Below are 26631 nucleotides of genomic sequence, written 5' to 3'. Positions count from 1 at the left end.
TAAAAAGAACACAGATGAGATTTTAGGTTTCTCTTTCAACAAAATTTATACAGTATATATTCTTGTACACAAATATAAAATTTATTTATTTTTCTCTCTTCCCCTTTCCTTTCTGTTAACTTAAAATTTATTCAAATATCCTAGATCAAAAGGTTTGTACCTTTGTGTGCAGGGAGGTGTGTGAGGGGGGAGGATAAATTAAAAAAAAAAAAACCAAGAAGAATTTGTTAGGCTTTGTGACCAACTGTCCAGGAGTGAGTGCTAATAATGAAATGTGATACCCAGAATTTGGCTTAGGCACCTGGTGGATGAAGATGTCACTGGATCTCTCCCTCCGCAGTTACAATTCTGAGAGGAGACTATTGGCGTGCTGCCTACATTGGCTCCCAACTCCTGGACAATAGTGATCGCTTTGCCTCAGCCTTTGAAGTAGACAGATATACAGGTGCCTGGCTTCCCCTGAAGTCCAAAGAGCAAAGAAGAGTCTAGTAAAGAGGATCCTAAACGTCCTTGAAAACATTCTCTCTCTCTCTCTCTCTCTCTCTCTCTCTCTCTCTCTCTCTCTCTCTCTCTCTCTCTTTCTCTCTCTGTCTCTCTCTCTCTTTGGTGTTTTCGAGACAGGGTTTCTCTGTGTAGCCCTGGCTGTCCTGGAACTCACTCTGTAGACAAGGCTGGCCTCAAACTCAGAAATCCACCTGCCTCTGCCTCCCAAGTGCTGGGATTAAAGGCATGCGCCACCGCCACCTAGCTCCTTGAAAACATTCTTACAATATTGACTTTCTAAAGGATGTCAATGGTTTGGAAATGAAAGCGGGGAATTCTACCAGGAGGGGAGCGTGATATACTTTAAAGTCGTTGGAGAGCGGTGGGAATCAGTGCAAACTGACAGTGGCATTAACAACTGACAGCACGTTGGGGTGGCTTGAAATAGAAAGATCTTCGGCAGCAGGAAGGAGGCAGGTGAGAGACAGGCCAGGAGCTGAGAGTAAAACGTGGTAGCAAAGAAGGGAAACAGTGGTGGGAGAATGGGAGCCGAGGAAAGGAGACTGGGTGCAGGCCTGCGTGACTGGGTGCCTCCTGTGTAGCTGGATCCTGTGTACTGGGTGCAGGCCTGCCTCCTGTGTAGCTGCATCTCTCCTTCTAGCATTTGGGTTCCAGAGATGAAACTCAGATCACTGGGCTTGGCCCTTTACCCACTGAGCCATCTGGCCAGCATATGACAGAAAGATTTTAAGCAAGCTACTATCGAGCAGCCTTCCTCAGCAAGGGTTTGAATAGAAGGCAAGAAAGTGTGAGGCGAGAAGAAACTGGTCCTGGGAACAGATGAATCATCTTCATGCTGTAGCTACACCCTAGACGTCATGATTATTCACAAACAAATGGAGGTTTTTCTGCAGTGGCAGTGAGCTTGGTTCGGAAGGACAGTGCCAATGTCAGGGAGCCAGACTGATCTAAATGAAAGGGCCCCATTCTAAGAGCAAATGTTATCAATAGCAACTCACTCTGACAATGTTTTCTTAATACTCTAGAAATGACTATCAGACAGGAGAGCCATGGCTATAGGGTCTACCTGCAGTTTTTCCTTAGGTCAGATGCCCTTTGGTGGGACCTAGGTATTGAATTCTTAGAGATGTTGTGAGAATGAATCACTGTTTCCTTCTGAGCTGGTTTCTGTCATTACAAAAGGGGGATAGTGATTTTTTTTTTTTTTTTTTTTTTTTTTTGTAATGTGACTCAGAAGTATGTGGCAAAGGCAGACTTGGGACTGTACAGGAACAGCTTTCATTGATGAGAAAAGAACTGCTAGGTTATGTTTTCTCTGGGTAGCTGCTCAGTTATCACTTGAACAGTTCCTGAAGTCCTTATGTAATGTTCAGTTACTATTAGGCCATAACCTAAGGTAAGGCAAGATTGCTTATAATACTTTCATGCAGAAAAATGTACTGGTTCTATTTTGATATCTGCTGTTCGGTAGAATGTCAAAGGATCCAGTATATTAGGTTTTCTTCTGAGGAGGAGGATGTTACATAAACGCACTAGTGAAATTCGGGGAAATTTCACCTAGTCCAGGATGATGAGAATGACCTTTTGATAGGAACACACACACACACACACACACACACACACACACACGGTGTGGGGGAGTGAGGTGGGATAAACACACACAGATGGGTACAATCTCCAGATTAAGAGTGACTAAGTGTCAGGGTGTTCTGGAATTAACAACAATTAGAACTGTAGGCCTGTCCTTCCATCCCTAACCTTCACAGCCAGCTAGGAAGGCAGGAGAAAACAGAGGTTCAAAAATATTACATAACTTGCCAGGGTCATAAAACTCTACATGATGTATCTGGAGCCAGTGGTATCAGGATCTGCCTGACACCAAAGTCCTTGCTTGCTCCAATACAGCACCCAAAAACAAAACCAACCAACCAACCAAACACCGTATCTGGGAATTTGAGGGACCAGGGGATTAAAAAAAAATTTTTTCCCCAATTTCCCTTCTGACAGTCTTTTGTTTTTGGTTGTGACGTTATGTTAGCATCCTAGAGGCTGGGCAAGATCAAACAGGAGGCATTTGTAAACAAAATGACTGCATCGCCTTTAATATAACCACTACAATTTCCTTCTTTCAGAGTCTTACCTAGGATTTGATAAGGGGTGGGTGGCACAGAAATGGTGGAGGTGGTGGCCAGGGTTAAGTTAGTAAAAGAATGATTCTTTTCTTACCTTTAAGTTGTTTATCAATTTCAGGACAACCCGTTGGTTATTCTCTTCTCTTTGTCAGCGTTTTGTTTGTTTTGTTTTTTTGTTTTTTGTTGTTTGTTTGTTTTCTTCCGACTATTTTGTAGGTAAGATTAGGGGTTAAGGGATTCTGTAGCAAATTTCTGTAGTGAATCTGCACAGTAGCTCCAAAAAAGTTGAGGTCAAAGATTATTCCTTTATCTGTTTTGGGAAGGTATTGTGCATGTGCTTAGAAAAAGAAAAAAAGAGATTTGTTCTGGGTCACTCTCCTTTCATGCTGACGCACTGAGGGGATTAAAAGGGACCCCCTGTCTCCACGAGAAATGAACCGAGATTCCCTCACATTCCCGCTCTCGGATACGACGGACGAAAGCATTCACATACCTTCTGGAGGGAAGAAAAAGGTGCTGGGGTCTGACGGGGGTGGGGGGGGGGAGCCGACAGCTTCCGGCTCCCGGGAAGCCGCGTCAGGGGCGGGCCACCGGCCGCGGGCGGGCGGGCGGCGCAGGGCGCACGGGGCCCCGCCACCCCCAGGCCGCGCTGCCTCGCGTTCCCTGCCGCTCGTGCCCGGTGCGGCCGCCGCAGTCCCGGCGCCGTAGCGGGACGTGGGGTCCAGGGGGCGCTGTGGCCCAGCGGCGCGGGCGGCTGAAGCGGCCACCGCGGCGCCGGAGGCTTCGCCGAGCCCGTCCGCCCGCAGCGCCTCGGTCGTCCCGCCGTAAGCTGCGCCCCCCGGCCGCGCTTCCCCGGAACCGCGGGGCTGAGACGACTGGAGGGGCGCTGGGCCTCAGCCCCGGCCGCCGAGACCGCTGCCCCCTCAGGAGTACGAGGCTTCGCGGCGGAGCCCTGCCGAGGAGGAGGCTCTCGGCTGAGTGACGACCCCCGGGCCATGGAGAGGCGGTGAGTGTGGCGCGCCGCGGTCCGGGGTTCTCCTGCTTGCGCCGCCCAGGGGGTCCTGGCGCCAGCGATCGGGCCGGGCGGACGGAGCGTCCCGCCACTGCGGCCGCCGCGGGCGCCCCGGAGCTCTGGGGCCTCGGCCCTTTCTCCGTGGGTCCCCGGGAGACTGAAGGCGTGCGGGGGGCGACTAGGCCCCGAGCCGCCGGGAAGCCCTTAGCCGGGCCTGGGTTCCGGCGCGGCCGGGTACGTGAAGATCGGACTGGCGGCCGCACCGGTGCCCTTCGCGTTTGTCCCGGGCGGGGCCGAGCGTCCCTGCCTTCCCAGGGCCCTGCGTGCACATCCCGAGGGGAGGCAGAGGACGCTTGTTTGCAAACAGCTTTAGCTTGCCTGCGCCGCGTACTGAGTCCTGCGGAGCCACCCCCTGGGTGGGGAGTGGTGAGTATTGAGGTGCAGAGAGTGCGGGGCACTCGGAGCCCCTGGTACTCCGGGAGTAGCATTCACGCCTCTCTTGCTGGAGACACTGCCTTTTGCGTCCCTTTTTGAGGTGAAATTTCATCACCTGCCACTAGCTCATCCTTTCCTCCTTATGTTACAGCTTGTCTCTGAGCGAGGTCTGCCTTGGAGAAAGCCCCATCCCATCTTTGCCATGCTAAGTTTCCTAGCTAACCATTCACAGTTTTAAAAAAAAAAAAATCTTTTATGAAGCTGTCTTTTCCACCTTCAAAGAGACAGGAAATGTTTTAATGCCTCAGTCCTTGGTACAAAAATGTCCACTCAATAGAGGACGGATGGCAAGAAGATTTTAAATCGTACTAATTATCCTAATTGCCAGGACGTGCCGAAAATGGGATATAAGCTCAGTTGTACAAGGAAAATGATTTGTTTTGTTCTGGTAATGATGTAAAAAAAGAGCTAGTGATTGTACTTTGATATTACACGTCAGATATCGGGGTGCTTCTTGTTTATGATAAATGTGATTACAGATTATTCTCATTTTTCTATTTAGGGCTTATATGTACATCTAGAACTTCAATGCTTGAAAATATGTATCTATATAGTAGAAAATTTGGATACACAGAGAGGTACTGTATTGGCTTTCAATATGTACTTAATAACTGGAGAGATTACTGGTATGGCATAGTATGTTTTGATGGTCATTCAAAGTTTACAGTGAGCGTGTATTGATAGTGACTTTTAATATTTTTGGGGGGTATTAAATTAAGAATGCCTGACTGGTCCACTTTACAGCCAGGCATTTGTTTAAAATTTATAAAATATGTTACTAATTACCAGAGTTGTAGCCATCGGTTAATATGCATAGTTACCTGTAAGACTCCTGACTTAACCTTCTTGCAGAGCATGGGAATCTCCTAAGGTCTAAGGAGGTTGGTTCATCATGTTGAAGTTGGAGGACCCGCTGTGTTAGTGTTGTAGATTGCCTTTGTCAGATCTTGTGTAAGTATTTTTAACTGTAAAACATTGGCTTGATTAGGTATGTGGTGAACTTAGGTTTTAAAAGTCGAATTCTTTTCTCAGTGTATCTCTAAAGACCAATATTCAATTCCCCTAAATCAGAATTGAAGATATAACTGTAACTCAAAGATACTGATTTTTATCAACCTTCCTGATTCTTAGTACTACTAAATTTGGACATTACTGATAAAAAAGATTTGCTTAGGTGGACAAATTTGTCCTTTCTCTAACAAAACTATTACTCTTAACTGTCTTACAGATGGTTTTCATAGCAACAGATAATGGTTTTGTAATGCAGATAGAAAAAAAACACTGTTTCAATCAACGAATATGGTGAGCCTGTTGTGGGAACGTTAAGGAAAACTATCTGGTTATTCATCTTGGCAATGAATAAACTTCAATATTGTCTGTAATATGCAGTTAGGTACTTGGAAGGCTTTTAGAAGACAGCATATAAAAAAGTATTGTATAAATATTTTTAATATAATTTTAGGTAATAATATCATGTTCTGTCTTAGGTGTTCTGGGAAATACAAAAATGACCAAGGCTTCTGCTAGCAATTAGCTAATTGTGGAAACAGGACAAGTTTAATTAACTGGTTACAGGGCAGGGTCAGAAAAGTGTTGTAGCTGAGTGAAAGGAGCTAGATCTCTGCTTAGGGCTTCTGTCTCGTCCAGGATCCTGCCCTTCAAGAGCATCCCTAAGGGGTGGGAGGTCACTCTGGAAGAGGACTTGCTCAGAATGTGCAAGGCCCCCCAGTTTAATTCTCAGAACTGAGAAAAAAATCATATATAAGTGTTCCTTTATTTTCCAATTCCTGATTCAACGTTTTCATTAAAGAAATAGTAGCATGTGTTGCCTGGGAAGCCCTAGTTTTATATTAACTCCTCAGTGAAGAAAGAACATAGGAGTGAGTAGGGATGAACCCATTCCTTCCTCAGTTGCTAGGCTGCCCTTTCATTCCACTCACTGAAGCTTCTTTGGCTCTTCTTGCTGGCCACAGGCTGGTGGCTGCACAGTACAAAGCTTGATTAAAAGATAATTCCTAGATTTTACTTGAAGTTCTTTTGTTTGTAGGGCTGGCATATAAGTGTTTTATGATTATTAATTGCACTGCATGCTGTGGTGCCCAGTATGGAGTCAGCTGGGAAGAGCCTTGAGACACTTAGGTTCTGCGCTTCTCACACTTTCTTGTAGTGACAGTAGCCCTCCCAAGGAAGTAGAAAGTCTCTGTTAGGTGCAAGTGATCATAGACAGTAAAGAGATATGTTTATTTCCATTTTTCCTTTTGGAGAGAAGAAAAATAAAAACCAGATTTTGTATATTCTGTGTGACTTATAGCTTTTTTTCTTTCTTTCATTCTTTCTTTCAACTAGTTCTACTTTTGGCTTTAAAAAAATTTGATGGGAAAATTTTTATTATAATGTGTACATATTTTTCATTTCATCTTTAGTTAAACTATTATTTCATATGCCTAGGATATACCTGTTAATTTACCTTCAGTTTTACAATGGTCTTTACTTTAACTTCATTTTTTTTTTTTTCTTTAACTTCATTCTTGTGTATTTGGCTTACACTGTGTGAATTAGTATATAGAGTGTCATTCGTAGTATGTACTTATCATTGGAAAATACTGAGTTTCAGATGCTGAACAAAAATACTTCATGTACTTTAGTTTAAAACATAGACATTTCCTTATAATCTGTAGTGATGAGAATCAAAGTTCTTTGTTTTTGTGTTTGTTTTTTGTTTTTTTGTTTTTGTTTGTTTTTGTTTTTTTTTGTTGTTGTTGTTGTTTTTATTTTTTTGGTTTTTTTGGAGACAGAGTTTCTCTGTATAGCTCTGGCTGTCCTGGAACTCAGTCTGTAGACCAGGCTGGCCTCGAACTCAGAAATCCACCTGCCTCTGCCTCCCAGAGTGCTGGGATTATAGGTGTGCACCACCACCTCCAGCTTGGTTTTCTCTTTATACTGTGTAGGACCAGGTCATAAATCTCAGGTCTTCAGGCTTGACAGCAGGTGACTTTACAGACTTTATCTCACCATACATTTTTTGGTTTTATTTTGTTTTTGAGGCAGGACTCAAAATGAAGATAGCCTTAACTTCTGATCTTCCAAGTACTGGTATCACAGGCATGGGCTTTCTGTGACCCCTGGCTCACTCAGTGCTAGGGGTCAAGTCCAGGGCTTTGCATCTGTTAGGCAAGTACTCTGCCAACTGAACTACATCTTAGGCCATAGGTTACGATTTCTTAACTGCCTTTCACAATCTAGTTACAGCCTAATCATCACTCATTCCTGGTTCTATATTTAATTCTTCCAAAATAACAAATTTGTGAAGTTTTCCATCTTATATAAGATTTTCTTGCAGTGTGCTATCTTTTTGTTAGGTGTATCATTATATTTTACTTCTAATTATTAGAATGACTTTAGAATATATGTAGTGTTATTTTCATCAAGGGGATTGAGTCTTAGAGAGTTAACTGGTTTTCGAAGCCTAAACTCATATTTCATGATTCAAACACATATATTTTGACTTTGTAATGAAATATTATTTTAATCTTGTATCTGTCTTTTATCTAATAATTTTCCATAATAATGTATTTCCAGCTAAATACATATTTAGTTGACTAATATAGATGGTTATTTGCCTTTGAAATATACTGACATATATATAAGCTAGAAAATGGTGTGTCTACTTTGTATATATTTTTGGAATTTCATATTTTATATACTATATTGAATAGATAAATGTCTTACTTGCAGTTCTTAGAAAAGTATAATAACTGATTAAGTCTTGGTTCTCTGTTCTGGAAATTAGTTATAGGCTGGATAAGAAGGCCTTTCCCACATTAAATAGTCTATTTCTGAAGGTGAATAGTATTTCTAAAGCTGAATGGGTGGGTTGCCCCATCCCTCAACCTGGGGCCATGCCTGTCCCCTGGATTTGGTCTCTACAGGTTCTATCTCCCCTTTGTTGGGTGTTTCCGCTAATGTCATCCCCATTGGGTCCTGGGAACCTCTTGCTTCCCCAGCATCTGGGACTTTCTAGTAGCTATCCCAGTTCCCCATCCCCCACTGCCTCATATTTATGTTCAATTTCCTGACCCTTTGTACTTCTATCTTTTCCCATACCTAATCCTGCCCCCTCTTTTTCCCTCCCCTTCTCTCTTTCTCTTGGGTCCCTCCCTCCCTCTACTTCCCATCATTATTTTGTTCCCCCTTCTAAGTAGGACTGAAGCATCTACACTTTGGTGTTCCTTCTTCTTAAGCTTTATATGGTCTGTGAGTTGTATCATAGATACTTTGAGCTTTTGGGCTAATATCCACTTATCAGTGAGTATATACTATGTGTGTTCTTTTGTGTCTGGATTACCTCACTCAGGATGATATTTTCTAATTCTATCGATTTGCCTACGAATTTCATGAAGTCATTGTTTTTAATAGCTGAGTAATAATACTCCATTGTGTAAATGTACCACATTTTCTGTATCTATTCCTCCATCGAGGGACATCTGGCTTGTTTCCAGTTTAACTCAGAATTGTTCCTATCTAAAGGAAATGCAGAGACAAAAAATGGAGCAGAGACTCCATCCAGAGACTGCCCCACTTATGGATCCATCCCACCTCCAGATTGCTGATGCCAAAAAGTGTTTCTTGACAGGAGACTGCTATACCTGTCTCCTGAAAGGCTCTGCCAACACCTGACCAATACAGATGCAGATACTCACAGCCAACCATCAGACTGAGTCCAGGACCCCCAATGAAAGAGTTAGGGGGAGGACTGAAGGAGCTGAAGGGGATTGTAACCCTATAGGAGGAACAACAATATCAACTAACCTGACCACCCACAGCTCCCAGGGACTAAACCACCAACCCAAGAGTACACATGGAAGGACCCATGGCTCCAGTTACATATGTAGCAGAGGATGGCCTTATCTGCCATCAATGGGACGAGAGGTTCTTGGTCCTGTGGAGGCTCAATACCCCAGCATAAGGGGGATAGTGGTGAGGCGGGAGTGGGGGTGATGGGTATGGGAGAACCCTCATAGAGGCAAAGGGGAGAGGGGATAGGATGGGGGTTTGCAGAGGGGAAACCTGGAAGGGGGACACATTTGAAATGTAAATAAATAAAATAACCAATAAAAAAATAAAGGAGAATGGAGTAAAAGGCAGATGGCGTTAGATGGCTTGATTCAGTTCAGAGATGAACTGACAGGGGAAGAAGTAAAGGATTGGGAGTGGTAGGCACTGTGGTGACTGAGAAATATGCAAATTCAGAACAAAGGAATTATAATTTCTATTTTATATTTTTACAAGTTTTTATTTTCTTTCTTTCTTTCTTTTTTTTTTTTTTAATTTTGATTTTTTGAGACAGGGTTTCTCTGTGTGGCCCTGGCTATCCTGGAACTCACTCTGTAGACCAGGATGGCCTCAAACCCAGAAATCTGCCTGCCTCTGCCTCCCAAGTGCTAGGATTAAAGGCGTGTGCCACCACTGCCCAGCACAAGTTTTTCTTAAACTTGATAAAGTAGTATATATCTGAATAAAAACTTTGAGCATTCATTTGTGGCTGAGGCCTCTTCTGTCTTTAGCTCATATCCTCTTTCTTCTGCTTTTGTCTATGACAATGTACATTGTTTGAGAAAATAGGCCACTCAGTAGCATGCTTGAAATAGTGAAAGTTTTCATATTGCTTATAATATGAGAATTTAGTAATTGAAATATGTCCTTGTTACGGGTGTGTAAAGTTTGTTTATAAAGAAAAGGAGGGCATGTACTGCATTTGAAAAGGATGAGATGAGGGCTGGAGAGATGGCTCAGTGGTTAAGAGCACTGACTGCTCTTCCTGAGGTCCTGAGTTCAATTCCTAGCAACCACATGGTGGCTCACAACCATCTGTAATAGTATCTGAATGCCCTCTTCTGGTGTGTCTGAAGACAATTACAGTGTACTCACATACATAAAATAAGTAAATATATCTTTAAAAAAAAGAAGAGAATGAAGTGGTTTTTTGTTTGTTTTTTGTTTGTTTGTTTGTTTGTTTGTTTTTTGGTTTTTTGGATTTGTTATTTTCGAGACAGGGTTCCTCTGTATAGTCCTGGCTGTCCTGGAGCTCACTCTGTAGACCAGGCTGGCCTTGAACTCAGGGATCCGCCTGCCTCTGCCTCCCAGAGTGCTGGGATTACAGGTGTGTGCTACCATCGCCTCCGCTGAAATGTATTTTTATAACAAGATTTATATAGCCTTCCCACTCTTAATGTATTAGAGAGACTAATATTGATAGAAATAGACAGGTGAAGGTTTGGGAAACTGGGAAGTTAACTTTTTTCCTTGTTAGCTTTTTAGGTGCCTTGGTTAATTGAATTTGACTTTGGAAAGAAATTATCCCAGGCTAGGGCTGCCTAAGTATATTCCCTGGGAACAAGGAAATGTTCTTTAATCATGTAAGTTTGGGTTTACAATACATTCTGTATTGATCAGGTACAGATTTGTAAAACACATTAGTATTATTTCAGAGACTGAGGAGAGGCAATGAACTGAAAAGTTGTTCAGCCACATGTTAGCAAACTTGTCTGGCTGTGAGCCACCAATTCTATTCATATATATATATATATATATATATCCCAAAGGAAATGGACAATGTGTACATAAACATTCCTAACATTATTCATAATAGCTTAAAAGTCAGCAGTGTTAATGCACCTTTCACTGACCCAGGTGAACTTTTATCTGTTTTTATAAAGCCTCATTGTCACAGTATTCATGAATATTTGAACTCAAGGCTGATAAGCTATCATTACTTTCTCAGGGAATTCATTTTGTTGTTTATTGCTCATTATTAGGAAATTTTCTTTTATATCTAGCAAAACATCTGCTTTTCTCTAGTATACATCCTTTGTTTTCCGAAACTATACAGAATAAATCATCATTCTCTAACCTCTAAAGATGTCAAAATAATATATCTCCTAAAATGGTAATTCAAAACACAGGCTCAGAAATTAGATTCAGTTATATTAGTTCTATGGTGTGTTGTTGAGCAGGTTAACTGCTTTCTGTGCCAGAGCTTTTCCACCTATAAAATAGGACTAGCAGTAATACTTCAGTGAGTTATGACATGATCCACCCTATGTAATTGTAGCGAGTCTTTGGTACTTTGTGGGTTCTTTTTTTCCTATCCTTTATCCACCCTCCATCCCCCGGTTTCACCCCCTATCACAAGATAGGGGAGGAAAAGGACAGAGGGGGAAAAAGAGAGAGAGAATGCTCTTTAAATTTAATTTCTTTCCCTTTGTTTTTGTTTTGGACATAACTACTATTAAACCATAACCAACAACCACCCACCGCGCCTCTCTGGACCCTAGCATTTATACAGCCTCTGAAATGTTCCCAGAACTCCAAATTGCAGAAACACATCTCTTCTAGAGCACAAGGCAAACCATAGATGCTGCAGACAGTCCAAAACAGCCCAGATCCCTACACCTGGGATTAAAACAAACCATATTCTTATAATTATAGTATTTCTGTGTGTTCAAAGAAACCATAATTCCAAATTGTCACTATGCGTAATAGATAGGTTCCTTAAAAGAGCAGGCACTGGAGTGAATTTGGTAGTATGAAAAGAAATTAGGGGAAGAGAGTGGAGAGCAGTGTGAGGGGAAAGGGGAAGGACCTGTCTTTTACACAAATTGCCAGCTGGAGTAATAATACATCACGAAGGAGTGGGCCGACTCTCCTACCCTCCTACCCTCCTTACGGTTAGGCACTGTTTAGGAATAGCCTCGATTGGGAGGGTGAGATTCAAACCTGCTGCAGTTGGAGGATGTTAGCTAACTATACTCGTTGCCCTGCATGGCAGTTGTCTTTCTGAAAGAAGACCCAAGTAAATGCTGATGTGATTCATGTATGTAAACACTGTCTGAGAGCTGCCTCTCTCGCTGCCATGGACTCTTCCCACAGGGAAGGGTAGAAGGAAGTTGCTCATAGGTTTCAGTGCCCATTGCTGTAACTGATCTTGGTCTACAATAATTTTCATTGCCTCCTCTGCTATTCAGTCTAAATACATAGCCCTTACTCTCAGTGCCATTTTTCTTAGTCTTGGCTGCTTATAAGTAGTATAACCCAAATTTTTATTTCTGAGGGATCGAAGAGCCATACCTTCTCAGGTAGGAGTTGCTGCATTTGTAATTCATAAATAGTTAGGCAGGAGTTTTTATAGTTGTCACTTTACCAAATAAGTTCTGTGAATACCTCTTCTTGTTTCTATTATGTAATTGTAGCTATATTTCCTGCTGAATAGAGGATTGACTAAGGCTGCAGAGATTGTTACTCTGCCTTTGCCTCCTAAATACAGGGAGTCCCAGTTGTAAGTTGTAGTTGATTGCAATCTTCCCCGTGTCTCTTAGTTTGCTTTTTTATTGTTTTGATAAAACACTGATCAAAACTAAAGGGGAGAAAGGAGTTTATTTGGCTTACTGCTTATAGTCTATCATTGAGGGAAACTCGGGCAGGAAATAGAGTCAGAGACCATGAAGGAATAGTGTTTACTGACTTGCTCCTCCTGGCTTGTTCAGTTTGCCTTCTTATACACTCCAGGACTACCTGCCCAGACATAACACTGCCCTGAGTAGAATGGACCCTTCCACACTAATCATCAATCAAGAAAAGCTCCACAGGCTTGCCCACAGGCCAGTCTGATGGGGACATGTTTTAAATTGAGTTGTTCTTTTTTTCCTCAGACGACTCTAGTTTGTGTCAAGTTGACTAAAAAATTACTAGCATGGTCTCTTAGCAAGGAAAGAAAGCCACTTTTGGCAGAAGACTCTCTAATTCTGTGGATCTCAGCATTGCGTGAATGAAAAGCACAAAGTCTTCTAGTGGATCACTGGATATTACAATGGCAAGAGTATTTTTTCTTCCACCTGTTTCTAAGACCAAGTGATTCTATTAATGGGAATACAGCTCTGAATTAGTTTACATACCATCTACTAGAGCAGTAGTTCCTAACCTGTAGGTTGTGTCCCCTTGGAGGAGTGAACGACCCCTTGACAGGGATGCATATCAAATATTTACATTACAGTTCATAACAGTAACAAAATTACAGTTATGATGTAGCAACAAAATAATCTTATATGGAGTCACCACAGCCTGAAGAACTAACTGTATTAAAGGATTGCAGCACTAGGAAGGTTGAGAACCATTGTACTAGAGGATCTTACATGTTCTTACTTCTCTGAGCTGGTATTTCAGCTGTGCTTTCAGTAGGACTTCCAGTACTCTGCTAGTATGGCACTCTCTCTTTTTTGGGTTATGATTTTTGTTTTGTATTGAGACACATTCTTACTGTGCAGCTCTGGGTATCCTAGAACTTTCTATGTAGAACAGGCTGACCTTGAACTCACAGGGATTTCTCTGCTTCTGCCTCTGCCTCCCAAGTTTCTGCTCCCAAATAACTTATAGTGGAGATTAAATTTTACCACATGGAGCTTTGGGAGCATACTTAGACCATATCCAGACCAGAGCAGGTACTGTGCAGGCCCGATGGAGTGCTGTTAATCTGGGCTCTTACTGTCAGGAAAGGCAAACAGTACCAGTAATAATTGTGTTCCCATGAGACTCAATCACTGGTTGTCATAGTTATTTGTTGTTGTTGTTGTCATCTAGATACAATAGAGTCATCTAAGAATAAAGAACCTTAATTAAGAAACTCAGACTAACAGGTCTGGGGGCATTTTATTGATTAATGATTGATGTGGAAGGGCCCAGCCCACCTTCGGTAGTCTGTCCCTGGACAGGTAGTTGTGGATTATGTAAGAAAGCAGGCTGATAAAGCCATGAGAGCAAGCCAGAAGGGCTTTCTCCATGGTTTCTGCTTCAGTTTCTGCTTCCACATTCTTGTCCTGACTTCCTTTTATGGTGGAACTGTAAGCTCCAAGCAATAGAAACCAGACCGAGACACCAGTACTTTTGAGATAGGTAGTCAGCCTGCCACTAATAGTTTGTTGATTCAAGTTTAGTGCTCTATTGGGAGCTTGGCGATATTTAGAATTGGGCGTGGTAAATGACCCATAGTTTTTTTCTCTTTCCCCACCTCTATTTATGCCAAATGACCTATTCATTCATGTCTTCATCATGCCAGTTCTGAGGTGGTATATGTCAGTTGAATTGTTTTGTACATTGGGTGGTTCAGTGGATCTTCTGCTGAAGCTAGATGCTTTCTGGCAAGCATAACACAGGAAACAGATTTTTCATGTTTTGTGCTCAGTTCTTTAAGGTCATTCAATTGTTCCTTTTTCTTGAAGTGTTTCTCTTTAAGCTCCTCTGACCAGTTGGCTAGTCTGCTTGCTATTATCTATGAGAATGTGTGTTCTTATCCCACTTTTCTTTCTACAAAATTTCATAAGAACATGAATCATTTAAAGCTCTTTTAAGGAGTTAGAAAGGTTTTCTTTTCCAGTGTCAAGGTTGCCCTTTAGTTTAGCTATACTGAATCTACTTTTGTCCTCAGCTTGGATTCGTATACTGATCTTTAGGTTTTTCTTTTGTATTGTTTTTCTTTTCCTTCTGTTGATTCTATCGGGTCCCTAAACAACTGTAGATGTGAGCTGAGGAAGTGCTCGAATAATGGTGTCTGTCAGGGAAGTCTTGTGTCTTTTGGTTCTGTTTTATTTCAGTCTTCACTATTACTATTTCTATTTTAGAGTGGGTTGCTGCCGAGCTCAAATGTAAACTTAGCTTATTATGAAAAGTTCTGAACACATGGTGCCCAATGATCAAGCATTTTTTCTTACCAGGATACCCGGAGCTGTCGTACTAGTAGCATGGCTTTCCTATAGAACTCCATCACTTGCATTACAAGTCTACCAATTCATTACTATTATTTCCCCATATGTATTTGACAGCCTAGTTGTGGTTCTCAACCTGTGGTTCTCCACCCTCAGTAGGGAAGTCAAACAACCCTTTTACTGGAATTTCCTAAGACCATTGGAAAACACAAATGTTTGCAACTCATAACAGTAGCAGAATTACAGTTAGGAAGTAGCAACAAAAATAATTTTATGGTTGGGGACATACATAGAGACAACATGAAGAAGTATATTAAGGAGTCTCAGCAATAGAAAGGTTGAAAACCAGTAGCTTAGGGACTGCTTACAGAAGAGTCTAGAATTCTGCAGAGCTGCTTTCCAACTAAAGCTGGTAACCTGTCATGTCACCGTATAGGCCATAGCACTATCCTTTAGTTGCCTTTAGAGTCTGAAGAAGTACACTGATCTTTGTAGGTGAATGCAAGCAGTAACAGTTGGATTTGGAGGGGGAGCATTGGTGTGATCCTGACACTGGACTCCTACAATTTCACTGAAATGATAGAATCCTGAATACTGTTACCCCATGTATCTGTGAACTCTACATGCATAGGTTCAGCCGACTATCCATTGAAAATATTCAGAAAAATAATGTGTCTACATTGAGCATGTGTAGACTTCTTTCCATGCCTTTATTCCTAAGACAGCAGTATCACAGCTATTTACATATCATTTATATTGTACTAAGTATTATAAATAATCTAAAGATGACTTAACAAGATGTATGGTTTTGTGTGTGTGTGTGTGTTTGTTTTTATTTTCTTATAAGGACAACTTTTAATTGGGGATGGCTTACAGGTTCAGAGGTTCAGTCCATAACCATCAAGGCGGGAACATGGCAGCATCCAGGCAGGCATAGTGCAGGAGGAGCTGAGAGTTCTACATCTTAATATGAGGTCTGCTAGCAGAATACCAACTTCCAGGCTGCTAGGATGAGGATCTTAAAGCCCACACTCACAGTGACACACTTACTCCAGCAAGGCCACACTTAATAGTGCCACTCCCTGGGCTGAAAATATACAAACCATCACATTCCACTCCCTGGCTGACCCCCACTGGCTTATTCAAATTTATGAGTCTATGGGGGCATACCTAAACATAGCATAATAAAAAGTACATTTAGTCCAACTTCCAAAGCCCCCCATAGTCTATAGCAGTCTCAACAATGTTAAAAGTTCTAAGTTCAAGGTCTCTTCTGAGATTCATCAAATCACCTAACTGTAATTAATCCCCAAAGCAAGATAGGAAACCAGCTGGGCAAACTCCAAACTCTGCATCTTTTCCAACTCCTAAGCTTGGCTGTCCTCAATCTTGCTCTGTAGGTTGACCTTGAACTCAGAGATTTGCTTGCATGTCTCCTGGGATTAAAGGTGTGTACCACCTTGCCTGGATTTAAGCATTTCTTCACCTAGAACTTGCTCTGTCTCTGGCTGGCCTTGAACTCAGAGATCTGCTTGGCTTTATCTCCTGGGATTAAAGGTGTGCACCACCAAGCTGGGTAGGATCTTAATTCCTACTTAACTCCTACTCCCTTAATTTGTTATTTCCTTGAACACCAGACTCAGCTCCATTTCACTTCCTGGTAACCTTTAATGCTCGAACCATATATTTTATATTTTTCCTTTCTCAGCTTGCTACACTTGTTTAAAATACTCTTCATGAGATTTAACCAAAGAACTTAGTCTAGGATGGGTGTTTCTGAGACTTCCTTTGTCAGTGCAATTAATCTGAGGCTCTTCACCTTAGCCTCAGGCAGACTCTTCAGACCAGGGCAAAAAGTAGCCACATTTTCCACCAAAATACCACAAAACAGTCTTTACTACACATACTGAAATTCTTCTCCTCTGAAACCTCTTGGGCCAGGTCAGCACAGTTCAAATTACTCTCAGCAACAGTGTTGCATATTCCTACTAGGATGGCCCATTAAGCCCCATTTAAAGTATTCCACTGATTTCCAAATCCAAAGTCCCAAAATCTATATTCTTCCAAATAAAAGTATGGTGAACAATCACCTATCACAGCAATATCCTAGTTCCCGGTACCAATTTCTGTCTTAGTTAGGGTTTTACTGCTCTGAACAGACACCATGACCAAGACAACTCTTATAAGGACAACATTTAATTGGGGCTGGCTTAAAGGTTCAGAGGTTCAGTCCATTATCATCAAGGTGAGAACATGGCAGCATCCAGGTAGGCATGGTGCAGGAAGAGCTGGGAGTTCTACATCTTCATTTGAAGGCTGCTAGCAGAATACTCAACAAGATATATGTAAATTAGGTACAAATATTATATCATTTTATAGTAGAGATTTGAGTATTAAGAATTGGGCATCCAGCCGGGTGGTGGTGGTGGTGGTGGCGGCGGCGGCGGTGGCAGCGGTTCAAAGCCAGCCTGGTCTACAAAGTGAGTTCCAGGACAGCCAGACAGCCAGGGCTACACAGAGAAACCCTGTCTTGAAAAAAAAAAAAAAAAAAAAAGAATTGGGCATCCATGGATTTCATTGCCTCAAAGAGTTAGAGGACTTGAACTATCTCATCATGTGAAGGGAAAAGTTTTCTTGTTGTTTTGAATATATTTATCTTTCAGCATGTTGGCCATGGCCATGCCATTGACATGCTATTGATGTCACAGACAAATGTATTCTAAGTATATTTCTAGAGTAAGGATATATATGAATCAGTGGATCTGATCTGACAACTGGCTCAGGTCCAGGAATTGGCTAGGGGCTACTGGATCTTTATTGGGGCAGTCACCCTCAGCCTCTAACTTGTTTTGAGCGTATATATTTAGCAGCACCATGATTGACTGTCTACTTTTCTCCTAATGACACTATCCCGTTAACTATCTGCACAGGTCCCTGAGGATTTAGCTTATTAGTGTTACCCACCTGTTAGCCATTATGATAGATTCACTTCTACTGTTGCCACTGTTGCCCTGGTTGCTATTGCTTCAGGGCCCTCTTTTTCTATTCTTATCAATGAGCCAGACCCTGGCTTCATGTAGTAGAACTTGTTAGTGATGTTACTGCCTCTTTAATTGTGTTCTCGATAGCCTTGGTGAATGGGTGTGACCTTCCATAATATATCTACTCTATTAACCTTCTTTTCTTATCCCATCCTCCACTCTGCCATGTCAATTCAGGCATTTCACATTTTTCCAGGCTTCTAAGAGCCATCCTAGCCACAAGGCTATACCATCACTTAGGTCTGTGTCACAGTTAATTCCTGAATCTTGAGACAGTGTCTCCCCTGCACTCTACCCCACTCTTCCATAAACTTTACTTCAGACTAATGTTTCTGCTTCTTTTATTAGTGGTATTAAAATCATAGTCCCACAAAGTCCTGCATCCTGCTGGTTTATACTGGCTAGTCTTTGCAGTGGTTTTGGAATATATATTCTCTTTTATTTTTTTTCAGGCTCAACATACCCTTCTTAGAGGTAGCATTAACTACTATCATGGCAGCCAGAGGTGGAAATGAGAGCAGACCTAGAGGGGAAAACATATTAGCTTGGATGAGGAAGACTGTTGTGCCTTCTTTGGGGAGATATAAACAGATGATATAAACAAATATCTACTTCCTAATAAAATCCTAGTGACAAATCAAAGTCTTATTTGCTGAACCATTGAGTTTATTTGACTTACTTACAGAGCATGAGTGACCCCAGAGGCCAGCTGACAATCTGACCTCAGCATGGATGATAACTGTTTCTTTGCTGCATAGCGTTCTCCTGCTTTTATACTCTGTGTAACCTCTTGAGACCATGAGGCAACATACACCTTACTTTAGAATTATGCATGTTGCTGGGAGGCATAGGAAGGAGTGAATGGACTCTCAGGTAAAGGTTCAATGACCCTCTACCCTCTCCTATATAAAATGTAATCATGTACTGTGGGGAGTACTAACTCATTCATGTAGATTTGGAGGGTTCAAAGAACAACTTTCCTCAAGGGTCACTGTCTTAGGTGTATCTATCTAGTCCATCTTTCAGGCTTCCGACTTTCTAAGCTAAGGTCCTAACCTTCACATAACATTTGTCCATGGTTAACATTTAGTCATTTTTCAAACAACGGTCTTGACTGCCAAGGGTTCACTCTGTTTTACTGTTTTCCCACTGTAGTGATAGGGATCTTCATGTGCTACCAAACAGCCCTTAGTTTTAAGTCATTTGTTAGCGGCTCTCTCTGGGGAGTCACTGCAGCAGAATAGCTAAGCTCAATCCATTGTTTTTGTAACTCACACTTTTCAGACTTTCCATTCTTTACACCAGTCAGAGAACTCCTTTCTGGGAACATTCTCTGAAAGTGTTATTGCTTGGACCACTTACTAGCTTGTGCCAGAGACTGTCCATGCACGTCTCATACTCCACATGGCATGCGGTTCTCATTGCCAGTAGGATTGTAAGTGATCTGTTTCCAAGCCCCATTTACCTGCTTTCTCAGTCCTTGTATGCTGTCAACTATGTCCATTTCCAGTCTTTTTGGAAGTAGCTACTGAGACAGAATTAGGAATATGAGAAGTTTGTGCAGGAGGGGAAGCCTCCAGAGAAAAGGATTAGAGAGGTGGGAGAATTGTCAAGGAGAGCTTAGAAGTGTCATGTAGATAGATCTGTTTTCCATTAACCAAGTAAGGCAATGATGGGATCAAAAAGTGCCTTTTGAGGTTTTGTATGGCCAGTTCTTGGCACCCGTACTGCCAGTCAGTCATAGGCTGGGGCTGCCCTGAAAAAGCATGGCCTCATCTTGAAAGCAGGGAATCCTGAAGGGAATGCAGCTGGGGGCATGTGACTGTATATCTAATAGGTATTAGCAAGTTCTTCCATGAAGATCAATACAAGTGGCGCCTGCCTCCATATGTAAGTACTGAGCAGCTGCTAGGTACTAATGGTAGAATGATTGTCTGGCTATGGTTTCTAAGTTGCTTTGTATTTAATAACTAGAACTTCTTCTAGAGATGCTTGTTTTGACATTTTTTCTTGAATATGCTTATCAATGTGTGACATGAGTTTTCTACTTGGAATTGAAAGTAGGTATTTCAGATGTGGTCTGGCACATAGTACATAATAAGTGCTTAGTGAATGTTGATTGAAATGAAGTATTCTATTGATCAGCAGCATGTACGTGTATTCTCTCTCTCTCTCTCTTTCTCTCTCTCTCTCTCTCATATTTATTTTCCTTCTAGTGCTTATGGTTGAACCTACAACCTGTCATATGTTAGGCAAGCACTTTACTACTGAGCTTTATTACCTCTCTTTTTAAGTGTTTTACTCTGAGATCATAGTTCACTAAGTTCCTCTGACTGACTTTGAACTCATTCTGGATAGGCAGGCCTTTTATGATCCTTTTCCTTTGGCCCTCTCCGCAGCTGGGGAAAGGCTCCTATTGCTGCTAGTAGGCTCCATTGTTCAATAAAGAATGTAAAAGCACTTATCCAAGAGCTAAAATTTATTAAAGTTAATAATTATATTGCTTCATCAGTCAAGGAAAGTGGACTCCCTCCACTCCCTCCCTCTGCAGTTGGGCTTAGTGAAGAGACAGTGAGGGATATGACTACTAGGATTCTCTGGCATCACCTGCCTGACTTGTACTGATGTACAAGCGGTTGTACCCACTCTGGTTTTGCACTTTTGTGTGCTCTAAAATGGAAATATCAAGGTATTTTGTTATACTGTTCTTATTAGGCATAATGTTAGCAAAAGTAGTTTTCCTAGGGGTCTGTAGGCTGTACTTTCTCTGTAATCAAAACTCATCACATTTTGCGATGTTCAATGAAGATTGTTTTATATTATGAAATTACCAACCTATTTGAAAATATTTGTAAAGTCAACAACCTAAGTTAAACTCTATTGAATTTATTTAAACTGTTTAAATTTAATTTGATAAATTGAATTTATCAAACTGTTTGATCATTTAAAAAATTTATTTTTGCTTCATATATATGGGTATTTTGCCTACGTGCATGTATGTATACCACATGACATCCTCAGAGGCCAGGGGAAGGCATCAGAGTCCCTGAAACTAGAGTTACAAATTGTTGTGAATTGCCATATGGATGCTAGGAATTGAACCCAGGTCATCTAGAAAACCAGCAAGTGTTCTTAACCGCTGGCTGACTCACCGCTCCAAAAAATTTTGAAAATGTTTTAATAACACCATTTCTTTTGGGTGTCTATCCACAGAAGTATGTGGGTGTTCTTGCATGTAGAAGACTGCTGGTGGAGTTTGGAGCTAACTGATTGGTTAGTCTGCCTGGCTAATGAGCGCTTCTTGGTGTTGTAGTTATAGAAGCTGTACAGCTTTTTATGTTGGGGTCTCAAATGCATGCTTACATAGTAGGTATTTTACCCAGTAAACATAATAATTTAATTCTTAATATAGAAATATAAATCTTAATCCTATACCTTTATTGTGTTTAGTCAGTATAGTTTACTGCTTGCTCATATATATTAACTCTATGTTAATAACTTTAAAAATACAGTTTTTTGAAATAGGGGATAAGGACTGAACCCATGTCTAATATATACTGTACCACTTTGCTGTGGCCCTTGCCCCTCAAATGCAGTTTTAAGGCTTGCATTCAATACTCATTTACTCAGAACAAATCTTTAAGAAATATGTATCAGTTGTTCTTTTGACATTATTAGATCCTAAAACTTTTTTGTTTGTTGAAACAGGGTTTATTTGGCCTTGAAATTACAGAGATCTGCCTACTTCTGCCTCTGAAGTGCTGGATGTGTGCCACATTCTCCTTGCACCTTTGACATTCTTGAAACAAAAATACTAGTTTGTTTGTTGTTTCTTTTGTTTTGTTTTTGTTTTTGTTTTTTGAGGCAGAGTTTCTCTGTGTAGTTCTGGCTGTCTTGGAACTTACTCTGTAGACCAGGTTGTCCTTAAACTTAAGAGATTCATCTGCTTCTGTCTCTCAAGTGCTGGATTAAAGGCCTGTACCGCCACTACCCAGCTTTTTGTTTTGTTTTTAATAGTTGTTTTTGAAACAAGGTTTTATGTAGCTTTGGCTGATCTTGAACATGCTATGTAGCTGAGATTGTCTTTGAACACTGGATCCATCTACCTCCATATCTCAAGTGCTAGCTAGGATTATATATGCATGTGCCATACTACCCAACTCTTACAAAAATGTGTCTATAGCTCATTTTAGAAAATGGCAAATGGATTTAGGATTGGGAACATTTTCCTCAGGTTCTTGGAAGAAGTTAGAAGTTACTATTTGCATTGTCCCGGTGCATTTTTAAATTTCCTGTAGCACAGTATTTTCTGTGTGAAATTTGGGACTAGTTCAGCAGTGAAAGTGAGGATGGGTCATTTACATTTAGTATAGTCCTTATTTAAGGAAAATTTTAAATCTTTCATGAATCCAGTGTGAAAAATAATGAAAAAGTAAGTTTGTATTGCAGATTAGAGTCTTCAGTAGCAAATTCTAGACCAAATGTCAACATTCTTTTATATTGAAATTTTGTTGCATTAAGTATTGTAGAAATTAGTAAGTAGTTGGCCTAATTTGACCCCTCAATAAAGTCTTCCCTCTCATCTGCTATTCTCTTCCCTACTGTTCCATGTCCTTGCAGTTTCTTGTGTTGGAGTTCTTTTTCCCAGATATTCATATGGTTTTCTGACATTCATGTCTTGAGACAAACGTTATTCTTTTTTTGACAACATTATTTTTACCTGTTGCTAAATGTCACCTGGCTACCCATCTAAAATTATAACTCCCAACCCCCTTTCTTTTTCTCCATCAAATAGCATGGGAAGTGTTTTACATACTCATCTGTTTATTTTCCATTTTATCCCATTAAATGACCCTCACAAGGGTCATTGTTTTGCCTACTTACTTGACATTTAATTTCCAGTACTTAGATTTATGCTTATAGTGCATCGATTCCCAAGAATTGAGTCCATGGATAGTTATATAAATTTGTATTAATGTGACGGGCTTTACCATAATTATTTTATAATGAGATTCAACTAAAAGCTTATTATTCTGAAGCATATGTTCCCTGGCATCCTGGGAAACCCCTATTCTTTTGTTGAATGGGCTTGCCAACCAGAAAAGTGTCCCCCCCCCCCCGCCTTTTTTGTTAATGGTAGAAGAATCTTGTTTTTTTATTTTTATTTTTTCACTACTGGTAATTCGTCCCAGGGCATATAGTCTACCTCTGAGCTATATCCTCAGCCCTACATCAAAATGATAATATACATAAAAACAGACAAGAGTTAGTGATGGTTATATGTATGTGTACCTTTTCATGTGTGCAGGTACATATATGCACATGTGCGTGGAAATCAGAGGACAGTTTCAGGTGTTGGTTTTGGGGTGCTGCCTGTGGTGTGTGTACATGTATGTGTGCGTGTGCATGTATTTATATCTAGGCCTAGATGATTTGAGGATAAAGTGAAATGTTTAATTTGACATAGGGATGTATGAGACACTGTGAGGTTTTAGGAGAATAGACTAGGTTTAAGGAGAATAATTAAAGTGTAGTAGATGAGGCCATCTAATGAGAAGATGGAAAGTACAGAGAGTCTCTGAGAGAACATGAGACTGTATAAAGTCACAGTTAAGAAACAGAGTGGCATAGACTGTCAGCTGCATGAGAGGTTGAGGCAGAAGACTTTGTCTCAGTCACTGCTTAATTGCTGTGAAGAACCACCATAGCCAAAGCAATTCTTATAAGAAAAAGCATTTAATTGGGTGCTTGCTTAACAGTTTCAGAGGTTTAGTCCATTGTCATCATAGCAGGGAGCATGACGGAGACTGATGGCACACTGGAGCAGTAGCTGAGAGCTACATCCTGATCCACAGTCTGAAGTGAGTGTAACTGGGCCTGGCCTGGGCTTTTGAAACCTCAACCCTGACCCCCAGTAACACACTTTCTGTTACAAGCCACACCTACTCCAGCAAGGCCATACCTCCTTATCCTTCTCAAAGAGCGCCTGCAGATATATGAACCTATGGGGTCATTTTCTATCTAGATTACCTGGGCAACTTGGTTAAACCATTCCTCAAGAGTGAAAAGGGGGCTGGGGTTGTAGCACAGTGGTGGAGACCTTGTTCTAGATTCAGTCCTTAGCTGAGAGATGGGGAGGGAGGGAGGGAGGAGGCAGAGAAGTAATCAACTTTTGTAGAAGCAAAGGAGAATTTTAGAAAGGGATGGTGAGTTATATTGGTGTATAATCTGTAGCTATGATGGATGATATTTTAAAGTGTCTGTTGGACTTGAGAGCCAGATGCATGCCTAGGATTATTGCTAGGCAGGCGGAAATCAGATGGCCATAAGTAAAGGCTTCACAGCAAACCAGGCCATGGGCTGCATAGCAAGATCTCAGACTCAAACAGACCAACACAGTTTTAAAGGAAAAGTTTGTCCTGAAAAACAAAAAACAAACAAAAAAAGAAAAGAATTTTGTTAGATTCAGCATTTGGAAAGTATTGACAAGTTTGGCTATAACAGTTCTAATAGATTGGAGATAAGAAGATGGATCAGTAAAAATGTTTTTATTTTAATTTTATTGTTTTTGATTAAAAATAATTGCCGGGCGGTGGTGGTGCATGCCTTTAATCCCAGCACTCTGGGAGGCAGAGGCAGGCGGATTTCTGAGTTTGAGGCTAGCCTGGTTTACAGAGTGAGTTCCAGGACAGCCAGGGCTATACAGAGGAACCCTGTCTCGAAAAAAATAAATCTAAAAAACCATAATAATAATAATAATAATAATAATAATAATAACAGTTGTTGTTGTTGCTGGTGTGTGTATGTGGGCTGAAGGGGGGCATCCCACATGTGTTCAGATGCCTGAGGAGGCCAGAAGAGAAAGTCAAAATTATAGGTAGTTGTGAGCCATATGGCATGGGTGCCGGAAACAACTTTAGGTCCTCAAGAAGCAGCAAGCGCTTGTAGCCACTGAGTCATCTGTCCAGCCCCCCCAGAAAAACTTTTACGTGCTTGGTTTTAAAAAAAAATTAAAAGGACAGTAGCTAGAATATATGAAGTTGAAGTAAAGATTTGAATGTTTGTTATCAAAAGATAGCATGATTGCAACTCTCTAAAGGATGAAGTTGGGGCACGGAGTGCTAAGTATTCATACACGCTGGAAAGACGATTGTTTCAGAATTGTTAATATATGTATTGGGATATGTGGTAATCTGAGTTATGAACACATGGGATATATTTTTCTTATAACTTTCTAGAATAGCACCCACCAATAAATAAAGCATGCAAACTCAATTTTAGAAGTCTTTTGGAACTTGAAGTTTCTACATTGGCTAGATGAGGGAATTAAGACCTGTGCTTTAGTACTTTTTACTTTTTTAGTTATTAACTTTAGTTATGTAAAAGTATATTAAATGCATTAATTACTTGACTTTCTGTTTTTTTCAGGATCGGACTTTCATTGCATGTAGTCTTTTTGGATACAGTAGGATTCAGTTTTTAAGATATTCCAATACTTAATTAAATACTGTATCTGACCATCCGTTATTATGGACTATTACATTGTTGGCCCTTCTGTTGGAGGAGACAGATATACATATATATTTTTTCTTTGTTTTCAAAGCTTTCTACAGATTTCTTGTTTTCCAAGCTTTTACTATAGCCCTTGACCATGCATAATAGATGATCATTAAATAAATGCCTGGGTAGACACATGGCTGGTTTCATTAATAAACTGCATGAGGTATTCTTTCTGCCTAGGGGGAGGTGTAACGTTGTTCTCAATGAATTTCATCGATGTCTAACTTAATGAACTTTATTTGATTTTCAGTGTATAAGCACTGCTTCTCTCTCCCACATTTGAAGCACCAGTCACTCGCATTGAAGTTGCTTGCCCTTAGCTTCCAAAGTAACTACATTAGATCCTTTGTTTTACTTTCTCTTTGAGATAGTCTCACACCATAGCCCAGGCTGTCCTCAAATTTGAAGTAATCCTCCTGCTTTAGGACTAAGATTAGAGGCATGGATAATTTTTAAAGAAATAATTCATACAAACCAGTGTTTTGCTTACCAGTTATAAGTGGCATTTGAGTCCAAAATTGATCAGAAAATATTTTTTAATTTTTGAGAATTGTGAATATCACTTGTGTCTTATTTAAGGTTTCCATTGCTGAGAAGAAACACCATGGTCAAGTCAACTCTTATAAGGGATAACATTTAACTGGGACTGGCTTACAAATTCAGAGGTTCAGTCCATTGTCATCATGGCAAGATGTGCAGGCAGACACAGTGCTGGGGAAGAAGACTGCGTTCTACATCTTGATCCAAAGGCACTCAGGAGAAGATTGACCTCTAGACAGCCAGAAGGAGGGTCTCAAAGCCCAAACCAAAGTGACACACTTCTTCCAACAAGACCACACCTCCTAATAGTGCCATTCCCTGGGTCAAGCACATTCAGACCACCACAACTTGTTAACATGGTTAGGTATTTTGTGTTCTTTTATTGCTATTTCAGTCAATGTTTTTAATTAGAGCTCATCACATTTTTTATCTTTATAAAAATAGTTTTTGGAAAATTATGGATGGAGGACATAGTGATGTTATGTATGAATCCATACAACTGTCAAGTGTCACATTACCCTTGGGAATATGTACCTTTTGAGCTAGCTACTTTAAATCAGCCCATTTTCTGGTTCTATTTGTACTTCTGGCAT

General features: G+C 40.8%; 1 protein-coding gene across 3 annotated transcripts in view; it reads left to right on the top strand.

Moving 5' to 3' along the window:
* The first annotated feature begins 3555 nt into the window (after positions 1-3555).
* The window catches only part of Zfyve9 (zinc finger FYVE-type containing 9), a 158827-nt gene continuing 135751 nt past the window's right edge, over positions 3556-26631 (top strand). For 2 of the 3 annotated variants that reach the window (XM_052176972.1, XM_052176970.1), the window contains exon 1: positions 3556-3642. The gene's annotated coding sequence lies outside the window, so the exon portion shown is untranslated. The remainder of the gene's footprint in view (positions 3643-26631) is intronic. The other variant, XM_052176971.1, reaches the window with a different exon arrangement.

The sequence above is a fragment of the Apodemus sylvaticus genome, chromosome 3, assembly GCF_947179515.1.
Source record: "Apodemus sylvaticus chromosome 3, mApoSyl1.1, whole genome shotgun sequence".
Lineage (NCBI taxonomy): Eukaryota > Metazoa > Chordata > Mammalia > Rodentia > Muridae > Apodemus > Apodemus sylvaticus.
The sequence above is the reverse complement of the archived record's forward strand: the minus strand, read 5'-3'. Positions and strand labels throughout refer to the sequence as shown.